We start from the raw sequence: 11,934 nt of genomic DNA, 5'->3' as shown, positions 1-11,934 counted from the left end.
AATTTTACACTAGAGTTGAAGTAGCTCTATAAGCTAGTTCAAATAATTTTACACTAGAATTGAACTAGCTCTACAGCCTAGTACAAATAATTTAACACTAGAGTTGAACTAGCTCTATAGCCTAGAAAAAATAATTTTACACTAGAGTTGAACTAGCTCTATAAACTTGTAAATATAATTTCACACTAGAGTAAAACTCACTCTATAAGCTAGTTCAAATAATTTTACACTAGAGTTGAACTAGGTCTATAGCCTAGTACAAATAATAATTTTACACGAGAGTTGAACTAGCTCTGTAAGCTACTTCAAATAATTTTACACTAGAGTTGAACTAGCTCTATAAGCTAGTTCAAAAAAATTTACACTAGAGTTGAACTAGCTCTATAAGCTTGTACAAAAAAATTTACACTAGAGTTGACCTTGCTCTATAGGCTAGTACAAATAATTTTACACTAGAGTTGAACTAGCTCTATAAGCTAGTTCAAATAATTTTACACTAGAGTTGACCTAGCTCTATAATCTAGTTCAAATAATTTTACACTAGAGTTGCAATAGCTCTATAGCCTAGTATAAATAATTTTACACTAGAGTTGAACTAGCTCTATAAGCTTGTACAAATAATTTTACACTAGTGTTGGCCTTGCTCTGTAGGCTAGTACAAATAATTTTGCACTAGAGTTGAACTAGCTCTATAAGCTAGTTCAAATAATTTTACTCTAGAGTTGAACTAGCTCCTAAATCTAGTTCAAAAATTTTTACACTAGAGTTGAACTAGCTCTATAACCTAGTACAAATAATTTTACACTAGAGTTGAACTAGCTCTATAAGCTTGTACAAATAATTTTACACTAGAGTTGAACTAGCTCGATAGCCTAGTACAAATAATTTTACACTAGAGTTCACTAGCTCTAAAAGCTTGTACAAATAATTTTACACCAGAGTTGAACTAGCTCTATAGCATAGTACAAATAATTTTACACTAAAGTTGAACTAGCTCTATAAGCTTGTACAAATAATTTTACAATAGAGTTGAACTAGCTCTATAATCTAGTACAAATAATTTTACACTAGAGTTGAACTAGCTCTATAAGCTTGTACAAATAATTTTACACTAGAGTTGAACCAGCTCTATAAGCTACTTTAAATAATTTTACACTATAGTTGAACTAGCTCTATAAGCTTGTACAAATAATTTTACACTAGTGTTGACCTTGCTCTATAGGCTAGTACAAATAATTTTGCACTAGAGTTGAACTAGCTCTATAAGCTAGTTCAAAAAATTTTACACTAGAGTTGAACTAGCTCTATAAGCTTGTACAAAAAAATTTACACTAGAATTGAACTAGCTCTACAGCCTAGTACAAATAATTAAACACTAGAGTTGAACTAGCTCTATAGCATAGTAAAAATAATTTTACACTAGAGTTGAACTAGTTCTATAAACTTGTAAAAATAATTTCACACTAGAGTAAAACTTAGTCTATAAGCTAGTTCAAATAATTTTACACTAGAGTTGAACTAGCTCTATAAGCTAGTACAAATAATTAAACACTAGAGTTGAACTAGTTGTATAAGCTTGTACAAATAAATTTACACTAGAGTTGAACTAGCTCTATAGTCTAGTACAAATAATTTTACACTAGAGTTGAACTAGCTCTATAAGCTAGTTCAAATAATTTTACACTAGAATTGAACTAGCTCTACAGCCTAGTACAAATAATTTAACACTAGAGTTGAACTAGCTCTATAGCCTAGTAAAAATAATTTTACACTAGAGTTGAACTAGCTCTATAAACTTGTAAAAATAATTTCACACTAGAGTAAAACTCACTCTATAAGCTAGTTCAAATAATTTTACACTAGAGTTGAACTAGGTCTATAGCCTAGTACAAATAATAATTTTACACTAGAGTTGAACTAGCTCTATAGCCTAGTACAAATAATTTTACACTAAAGTTGAACTAGCTCTATAAGCTTGTACAAATAATTTTACACTAGAGTTGAACTAGCTCTATAATATAGTACAAATAATTTTACACTAGATTTGAACTAGCTCTATAAGCTTGTACAAATGATTTTACACTAGAGTTGAACCAGCTCTATAAGCTACATCAAATAATTTTACACTATAGTTGAACTAGCTCTATAAGCTTGTACAAATAATTTTACAGTAGAGTTGAAGTAGCTCTATAGCCTAGTACAAGTAATTTTACACTAGAGTTGAATTTGCTCTATAAGCTTGTACATATAATTTTACACTAGAGTTGAACTAGCTCTATTGTCTAGTACAAATAATTTTACACTAGAGTTGAACTAGCTCTGTAAGCTACTTCAAATAATTTTACACTAGAGTTGAACTAGCTCTATAAGCTAGTTCAAAAAAATTTACACTAGAGTTGAACTAGCTCTATAAGCTTGTACAAAAAAATTTACACTAGAGTTGACCTTGCTCTATAGGCTAGTACAAATAATTTTACACTACAGTTGAACTAGCTCTATAAGCTAGTTCAAATAATTTTAGACTAGAGTTGAACTAGCTCTATAATCTAGTTCATATAATTTTATACTAGAGTTGCAATAGCTCTATAGCCTAGTATAAATAATTTTACACTAGAGTTGAACTAGCTCTCTAAGCATGTACAAATAATTTTACACTAGAGTTGAAATAGCTCTATAGCCTATTACGAATAATTTTACACTAGAGTTGAACTAGCTCTATAAGCTAGTTCAAATAATTTTACACTAGACTTAAACTAGCTCTATAATCTAGTTCAAATAATTTTACACTAGAGTTGCAATAGCTCTATAGCCTAGTATAAATAATTTTACACTAGAGATGAACTAGCTCTATTGCCTAGTACTAATAATTTTACACTAGAGTTGAAGTAGCTCTATAAGCTAGTTCAAATAATTTTACACTAGAATTGAACTAGCTCTACAGCCTAGTACAAATAATTTAACACTAGAGTTGAACTAGCTCTATAGCCTAGAAAAAATAATTTTACACTAGAGTTGAACTAGCTCTATAAACTTGTAAATATAATTTCACACTAGAGTAAAACTCACTCTATAAGCTAGTTCAAATAATTTTACACTAGAGTTGAACTAGGTCTATAGCCTAGTACAAATAATAATTTTACACGAGAGTTGAACTAGCTCTGTAAGCTACTTCAAATAATTTTACACTAGAGTTGAACTAGCTCTATAAGCTAGTTCAAAAAAATTTACACTAGAGTTGTACTAGCTCTATAAGCTTGTACAAAAAAATTTACACTAGAGTTGACCTTGCTCTATAGGCTAGTACAAATAATTTTACACTACAGTTGAACTAGCTCCATAAGCTAGTTCAAATAATTTTAGACTAGAGTTGAACTAGCTCTATAATCTAGTTCAAATAATTTTATACTAGAGTTGGAATAGCTCTATAGCCTAGTATAAATAATTTAACACTAGAGTTGAACTAGCTCTCTAAGCATGTACAAATAATTTTACACTAGAGTTGAAATAGCTCTATAGCCTATTACGAATAATTTTACACTAGAGTTGAACTAGCTCTATAAGCTAGTTCAAATAATTTTACACTAGAGTTAAACTAGCTCTATAATCTAGTTCAAATAATTTTACACTAGAGTTGCAATAGCTCTATAGCCTAGTATAAATAATTTTACACTAGAGATGAACTAGCTCTATTGCCTAGTACTAATAATTTTACACTAGAGTTGAAGTAGCTCTATAAGCTAGTTCAAATAATTTTACACTAGAATTGAACTAGCTCTACAGCCTAGTACAAATAATTTAACACTAGAGTTGAACTAGCTCTATAGCCTAGGAAAAATAATTTTACACTAGAGTTGAACTAGCTCTATAAACTTGTAAATATAATTTCACACTAGAGTAAAACTCACTCTATAAGCTAGTTCAAATAATTTTACACTAGAGTTGAACTAGGTCTATAGCCTAGTACAAATAATAATTTTACACTAGAGTTGAACTAGCTCTATAGCCTAGTACAAATATTTTTACACTAGAGTTGAACTAGCTCTATAAGCTAATTAAAATAATTTTACACTAGAGTTGAACTAGCTCTACAGCCTAGTACAAATAATTTTACACTAGAGTTAAACTAGCTCTATAGCCTAGTACAAATAATTTTACACTAGAGTTGAACTAGCTCTATAAACTTGTAAAAATAATTTCACACTAGAGTAAAACTCACTCTATAAGCTAGTTCAAATAATTTTACACTATAGTTGAACTAGCTCTATAAGCTAGTTCAAATAATTTTACACTAGAGTTGAAGTAGCTCTATAAACTTGTACAAATAATTTTACAATAGAGTTGACCTTAATCTATAGGCTAGTAGAGATAATTTTACACTAGAGTTGAAGTAGCTCTATAAGCTAGTTTAAATAATTTTACAATAGACTTGAACTAGCTCTACAGCCTAGTACAAATAATTAAACACTAGAGTTGAACTAGCTCTATAGCCTAGTAAAAATAATTTTACACTAGAGTTGAACTAGCTCTATAAACTTGTAAAAATAATTTCACACTAGAGTAAAACTCAGTCTATAAGCTAGTTCAAATAATTTTACACTAGAGTTGAACTAGCTCTATAAGCTAGTTCAAATAATTTTACACTAGAGTTGAACTAGCTCTATAAGCTTGTACAAATAATTTTACACTAGAGTTGAACTAGCTCTATAGTCTAGTACAAATAATTTTACACTAGAGTTGAACTAGCTTTGTAAGCTACTTCAAATAATTTTACACTAGAGTTGAACTAGCCCTATAAGCTTGTTCAACAAAATTTACACTAGAGTTGAACTAGCTCTATAAGCTTGTACAAATAATTTTACACTAGAGTTGACCTTGCTCTTTAGGCTAGTACAAATAATTTTACACTAGAGTTGAACTAGCTCTATAAGCTATCAAATAATTTTACTCTAGAGTTGAACTTGCTCCTTAATCTAGTTCAAATAATTTTACACTAAAGTTGAACTAGCTCTATAAGCTAGTACAAATAATTTTACACTAGAGTTGATCTAGCTCTATAAGCTTGTACAAATAATTTTACACTGGAGTTGAATTAGCTCTATAGCCTAGTACAAATAATTTTAGACTATAGTTGAACTAGCTCTAAAAGCTTGTACAAATAATTTAACACTAGAGTTGAACTAGCTCTATAGCCTAGTACAAATAATTTTACACTAGAGTTGAACTAGCTCTATAAGCTTGTCAAATAATTTTACACTAGAGTTGAACTAGCTCTATAGTCTAGTACAAATAATTTTACACTAGAGTTGAACTAGCTCTGTAAGCTACTTCAAATAATTTTACACTAGAGTTGAACTAGCTCTATAAGCTAGTTCAAAATTTTTTACACTAGAGTTGAACTAGCTCTATAAGCTTGTACAAAAAAATTTACACTAGAGTTGACCTTGCTCTATAGGCTAGTACAAATAATTTTACACTAGAGTTGAACTAGCTCTATAAGCTAGTTCAAATAATTTTACACTAGAGTTGACCTAGCTCTATAATCTAGTTCAAATAATTTTACACTAGAGTTGCAATAGCTCTATAGCCAAGTATAAATAATTTTACACTAGAGTTGAACTAGCTCTATAAGCTTGTACAAATAATTTTACACTAGTGTTGACCTTGCTCTGTAGGCTAGTACAAATAATTTTGCACTAGAGTTGAACTAGCTCTATAAGCTAGTTCAAATAATTTTACTCTAGAGTTGAACTAGCTCCTAAATCTAGTTCAAAAATTTTTACACTAGAGTTGAACTAGCTCTATAACCTAGTACAAATAATTTTACACTAGAGTTGAACTAGCTCTATAAGCTTGTACAAATAATTTTACACTAGAGTTGAACTAGCTCGATAGCCTAGTACAAATAATTTTACACTAGAGTTCACTAGCTCTAAAAGCTTGTACAAATAATTTTACACTAGAGTTGAACTAGCTCTATAGCCTAGTACAAATAATTTTACACTAAAGTTGAACTAGCTCTATAAGCTTGTACAAATAATTTTACAATAGAGTTGAACTAGCTCTATAATCTAGTACAAATAATTTTACACTAGAGTTGAACTAGCTCTATAAGCTTGTACAAATAATTTTACACTAGAGTTGAACCAGCTCTATAAGCTACTTTAAATAATTTTACACTATAGTTGAGCTAGGTCTATAAGCTTGTACAAATAATTTTACACTAGTGTTGACCTTGCTCTATAGGCTAGTACAAATAATTTTGCACTAGAGTTGAACTAGCTCTATAAGCTAGTTCAAAAATTTTTACACTAGAGTTGAACTAGCTCTATAAGCTTGTACAAAAAAATTTACACTAGAGTTGACCTTGCTCTATAGGCTAGTACAAATAATTTTACACTAGAGTTGAACTAGCTCTATAAGCTAGTTCAAATAATTTTAGACTAGAGTTGAACTAGCTCTATAATCTAGTTCAAATAATTTTATACTAGAGTTGCAATAGCTCTATAGCCTAGTATAAATAATTTTACACTAGAGTTGAACTAGCTCTCTAAGCATGTACAAATAATTTTACACTAGAGTTGAAATAGCTCTAGAGCCTATTACAAATAATTTTACACTAGAGTTGAACTAGCTCTATAAGCTAGTTCAAATAATTTTACACTAGAGTTAAACTAGCTCTATAATCTAGTTCAAATAATTTTACACTAGAGTTGCAATAGCTCTATAGCCTAGTATAAATAATTTTACACTAGAGATGAACTAGCTCTATTGCCTAGTACTAATAATTTTACACTAGAGTTGAAGTAGCTATATAAGCTAGTTCAAATAATTTTACACTAGAATTGAACTAGCTCTACAGCCTAGTACAAATAATTTAACACTAGAGTTGAACTAGCTCTATAGCCTAGGAAAAATAATTTTACACTAGAGTTGAACTAGCTCTATAAACTTGTAAATATAATTTCACACTAGAGTAAAACTCACTCTATAAGCTAGTTCAAATAATTTTACACTAGAGTTGAACTAGGTCTATAGCCTAGTACAAATAATAATTTTACACTAGAGTTGAACTAGCTCTACAGCCTAGTACAAATAATTTTACACTAGAGTTAAACTACCTCTATAGCCTAGTACAAATAATTTTACACTAGAGTTGAACTAGCTCTATAAACTTGTAAAAATAATTTCACACTAGAGTAAAACTCACTCTATAAGCTAGTTCAAATAATTTTACACTATAGTTGAACTAGCTCTATAAGCTAGTTCAAATAATTTTACACTAGAGTTGAAGTAGCTCTATAAACTTGTACAAATAATTTTACAATAGAGTTGACCTTAATCTATAGGCTAGTAGAAATAATTTTACACTAGAGTTGAAGTAGCTCTATAAGCTAGTTTAAATAATTTTACAATAGACTTGAACTAGCTCTACAACCTAGTACAAATAATTAAACACTAGAGTTGAACTAGCTCTATAGCCTAGTAAAAATAATTTTACACTAGAGTTGAACTAGCTCTATAAACTTGTAAAAATAATTTCACACTAGAGTAAAACTCAGTCTATAAGCTAGTTCAAATAATTTTACACTAGAGTTGAACTAGCTCTATAAGCTAGTTCAAATAATTTTACACTAGAGTTGAACTAGCTCTATAAGCTTGTACAAATAATTTTACACTAGAGTTGAACTAGCTCTATAGTCTAGTACAAATAATTTTACACTAGAGTTGAACTAGCTTTGTAAGCTACTTCAAATAATTTTACACTAGAGTTGAACTAGCCCTATAAGCTTGTTCAAAAAAATTTACACTAGAGTTGAACTAGCTCTATAAGCTTGTACAAATAATTTTACACTAGAGTTGACCTTGCTCTTTAGGCTAGTACAAATAATTTTACACTAGAGTTGAACTAGCTCTATAAGCTAGGTCAAATAATTTTACACTAGAGTTGAACTAGCTCTATAAGCTTGTACAAATAATTTTACACTGGAGTTGAATTAGCTCTATAGCCTAGTACAAATAATTTTACACTATAGTTGAACTAGCTCTAAAAGCTTGTACAAATAATTTAACACTAGAGTTGAACTAGCTCTATAGCCTAGTACAAATAATTTTACACTAGAGTTGAACTAGCTCTATAAGCTTGTACAAATAATTTTACACTAGAGTTGAACTAGCTCTATAGTCTAGTACAAATAATTTTACACTAGAGTTGAACTAGCTCTGTAAGCTACTTCAAATAATTTTACACTAGAGTTGAACTAGCTCTATAAGCTAGTTCAAAATTTTTTACACTAGAGTTGAACTATCTCTATAAGCTTGTACAAAAAAATTTACACTAGAGTTGACCTAGCTCTATAATCTAGTTCAAATAATTTTACACTAGAGTTGCAATAGCTCTATAGCCTAGTATAAATAAATTTACACTAGAGTTGAACTAGCTCTATAAGCTTGTAGAAATAATTTTACACTAGTGTTGACCTTGCTCTGTAGGCTAGTACAAATAATTTTGCACTAGAGTTGAACTAGCTCTATAAGCTAGTTCAAATAATTTTACTCTAGAGTTGAAATAGCTCCTTAATCTAGTTAAAAAATTTTTACACTAGAGTTGAACTAGCTCTATAACCTAGTACAAATAATTTTACACTAGAGTTGAACTAGCTCTATAAGCTTGTACAAATAATTTTACACTAGAGTTGAACTAGCTCGATAGCCTAGTACAAATAATTTTACACTAGAGTTAACTAGCGCTAAAAGCTTGTACAAATAATTTTACACTAGAGTTGAACTAGCTCTATAGCCTAGTACAAATAATTTTACACTTAAGTTGAACTAGCTCTATAAGCTTGTACAAATAATTTTACAATAGAGTTGAACTAGCTCTATAATCTAGTACAAATAATTTTACACTAGAGTTGAACTAGCTCTATAAGCTTGTACAAATAATTTTACACTAGAGTTGAACCAGCTCTATAAGCTACTTCAAATAATTTTACACTATAGTTGAACTAGCTCTAAAAGCTTGTACAAATAATTTTACAGTAGAGTTGAAGTAGCTCTATAGCCTAGTACAAGTAATTTTACACTAGAGTTGAATTTGCTCTATAAGCTTGTACAAATAATTTTACACTAGAGTTGAACTAGCTCTATAGTCTAGTACAAATAATTTTACACTAGAGTTGAACTAGCTCTGTAAGCTACTTCAAATAATTTTACACTAGAGTTGAACTAGCTCTATAAGCTAGTTCAAATTTTTTTACACTAGAGTTGAACTAGCTCTATAAGCTTGTACAAAAAATTTACACTAGAGTTGACCTTGCTCTATAGGCCAGTACAAATAATTTTACACTCGAGTTGAACTAGCTCTATAAGCTAGTTCAAATAATTTTACACTAGAGTTGAACTAGCTCTATAATCTAGTTCAAATAATTTTACACTAGAGTTGCAATAGCTCTATAGCCTAGTATAAATAATTTTACACTAGAGTTGAACTAGCTCTCTAAGCTTGTACAAATAATTTTACACTAGAGTTGAAATAGCTCTATAGCCTAGTCCAAATAATTTTACACTAGAGTTGAACTAGCTCTATAAGCTAGTTCAAATAATTTTACACTAGAGTTAAACTAGCTCTATAATCTAGTTCAAATAATTTTACACTAGAGTTGCAATAGCTCTATAGCCTAGTATAAATAATTTTACACTAGAGATGAACTAGCTCTATTGCCTAGTACAAATAATTTTACACTAGAGTTGAAGTAGCTCTATAAGCTAGTTCAAATAATTTTACACTAGAATTGAACTAGCTCTACAGCCTAGTACAAATAATTTAACACTAGAGTTGAACTAGCTCTATAGCCTAGTAAAAATAATTTTACACTAGAGTTGAACTAGCTCAATAAACTTGTAAATATAATTTCAAACTGGAGTAAAACTCACTCTATAAGCTAGTTCAAATAATTTTACACTAGAGTTGAACTAGGTCTATAGCCTAGTACAAATAATAATTTTACACTAGAGTTGAACTAGCTCTATAGCCTAGTACAAATATTTTTACACTAGAGTTGAACTAGCTCTATAAGCTAATTAAAATAATTTTACACTAGAGTTGAACTAGCTCTATAGCCTAGTACAAATAATTTCACACTAGAGTTAAACTAGCTCTATAGCCTAGTACAAATAATTTTACACTAGAGTTGAACTAGCTCTATAAACTTGTAAAAATATTTTCACACAAGAGTAAAACTCACTCTATAAGCTAGTTCAAATAATTTTACACTAGAGTTGAACTAGGTCTATAGCCTAGTACAAATAATAATTTTACAATTGAGCTGAACTAGCTCTATAGCCTAGTACAAATATTTATACACTAGAGTTGAACTAGCTCTATAAGCTAATTAAAATAATTTTACACTAGAGTTGAACTAGCTCTACAGCCTAGTACAAATAATTTAACACTAGAGTTGAACTAGCTCTATAGCCTAGTAAAAATAATTTTACACTAGAGTTGAACTAGCTCTATAGCCTAGTACAAATAATTTTACACTAAAGTTGAACTAGCTCTATAAGCTTGTACAAATAATTTTACAATAGAGTTGAACTAGCTCTATAATCTAGTACAAATAATTTTACACTAGAGTTGAACTAGCTCTATAAGCTTGTACAAATAATTTTACACTAGAGTTGAACCAGCTCTATAAGCTACTTCAAATAATTTTACACTATAGTTGAACTAGCTCTATAAGCTTGTACAAATAATTTTACAGTAGAGTTGAAGTAGCTCTATAGCCTAGTACAAGTAATTTTACACTAGAGTTGAATTTGCTCTATAAGCTTGTACAAATAATTTTACACTCGAGTTGAACTAGCTCTATAGTCTAGTACAAATAATTTTACACTAGAGTTGAACTAGCTCTGTAAGCTACTTCAAATAGTTTTACACTAGAGTTGAACTAGCTCTATAAGCTAGTTCAAAATTTTTTACACTAGAGTTGAACTAGCTCTATAAGCTTGTACAAAAAAATTTACACTAGAGTTGACCTTGCTCTATAGGCTAGTACAAATAATTTTACACTCGAGTTGAACTAGCTCTATAAGCTTGTTCAAATAATTTTACACTAGAGTTGAACTAGCTCTATAATCTAGTTCAAATAATTTTACACTAGAGTTGCAATAGCTCTATAGCCTAGTATAAATAATTTTACACTAGAGTTGAACTAGCTCTCTAAGCTTGTACAAATAATTTTACACTAGAGTTGAAATAGCTCTATAGCCTAGTACAAATAATTTTACACTAGAGTTGAACTAGCTCTATAAGCTAGTTCAAATAATTTTACACTAGAGTTAAACTAGCTCTATAATCTAGTTCAAATAATTTTACACTAGAGTTGCAATAGCTCTATAGCCTAGTATAAATAATTTTACACTAGAGATGAACTAGCTCTATTGCCTAGTACAAATAATTTTACACTAGAGTTGAAGTAGCTCTATAAGCTAGTTCAAATAATTTTACACTAGAATTGAACTAGCTCTACAGCCTAGTACAAATAATTTAACACTAGAGTTGAACTAGCTCTATAGCCTAGTAAAAATAATTTCACACTAGAGTTGAACTAGCTCTATAAACTTGTAAATATAATTTCACACTGGAGTAAAACTCACTCTATAAGCTAGTTCAAATAATTTTACACTAGAGTTGAACTAGGTCTATAGCCTAGTATAAATAATAATTTTACACTAGAGTTGAACTAGCTCTATAGCCTAGTACAAATATTTTTACACTAGAGTTGAACTAGCTCTATAAGCTAATTAAAATAATTTTACACTAGAGTTGAACTAGCTCTACAGCCTAGTACACATAATTTCACACTAGAGTTAAACTAGCTCTATAGTCTAGTACAAATAATTTTACACTAGAGTTGAACTAGCTCTGTAAGCTAC

This window comes from Aegilops tauschii, chromosome 5, assembly GCF_002575655.3.
Source record: "Aegilops tauschii subsp. strangulata cultivar AL8/78 chromosome 5, Aet v6.0, whole genome shotgun sequence".
In the NCBI taxonomy this organism is placed as follows: Eukaryota; Viridiplantae; Streptophyta; class Magnoliopsida; order Poales; family Poaceae; genus Aegilops; species Aegilops tauschii.
This window is presented reverse-complemented; position numbering follows the sequence as displayed.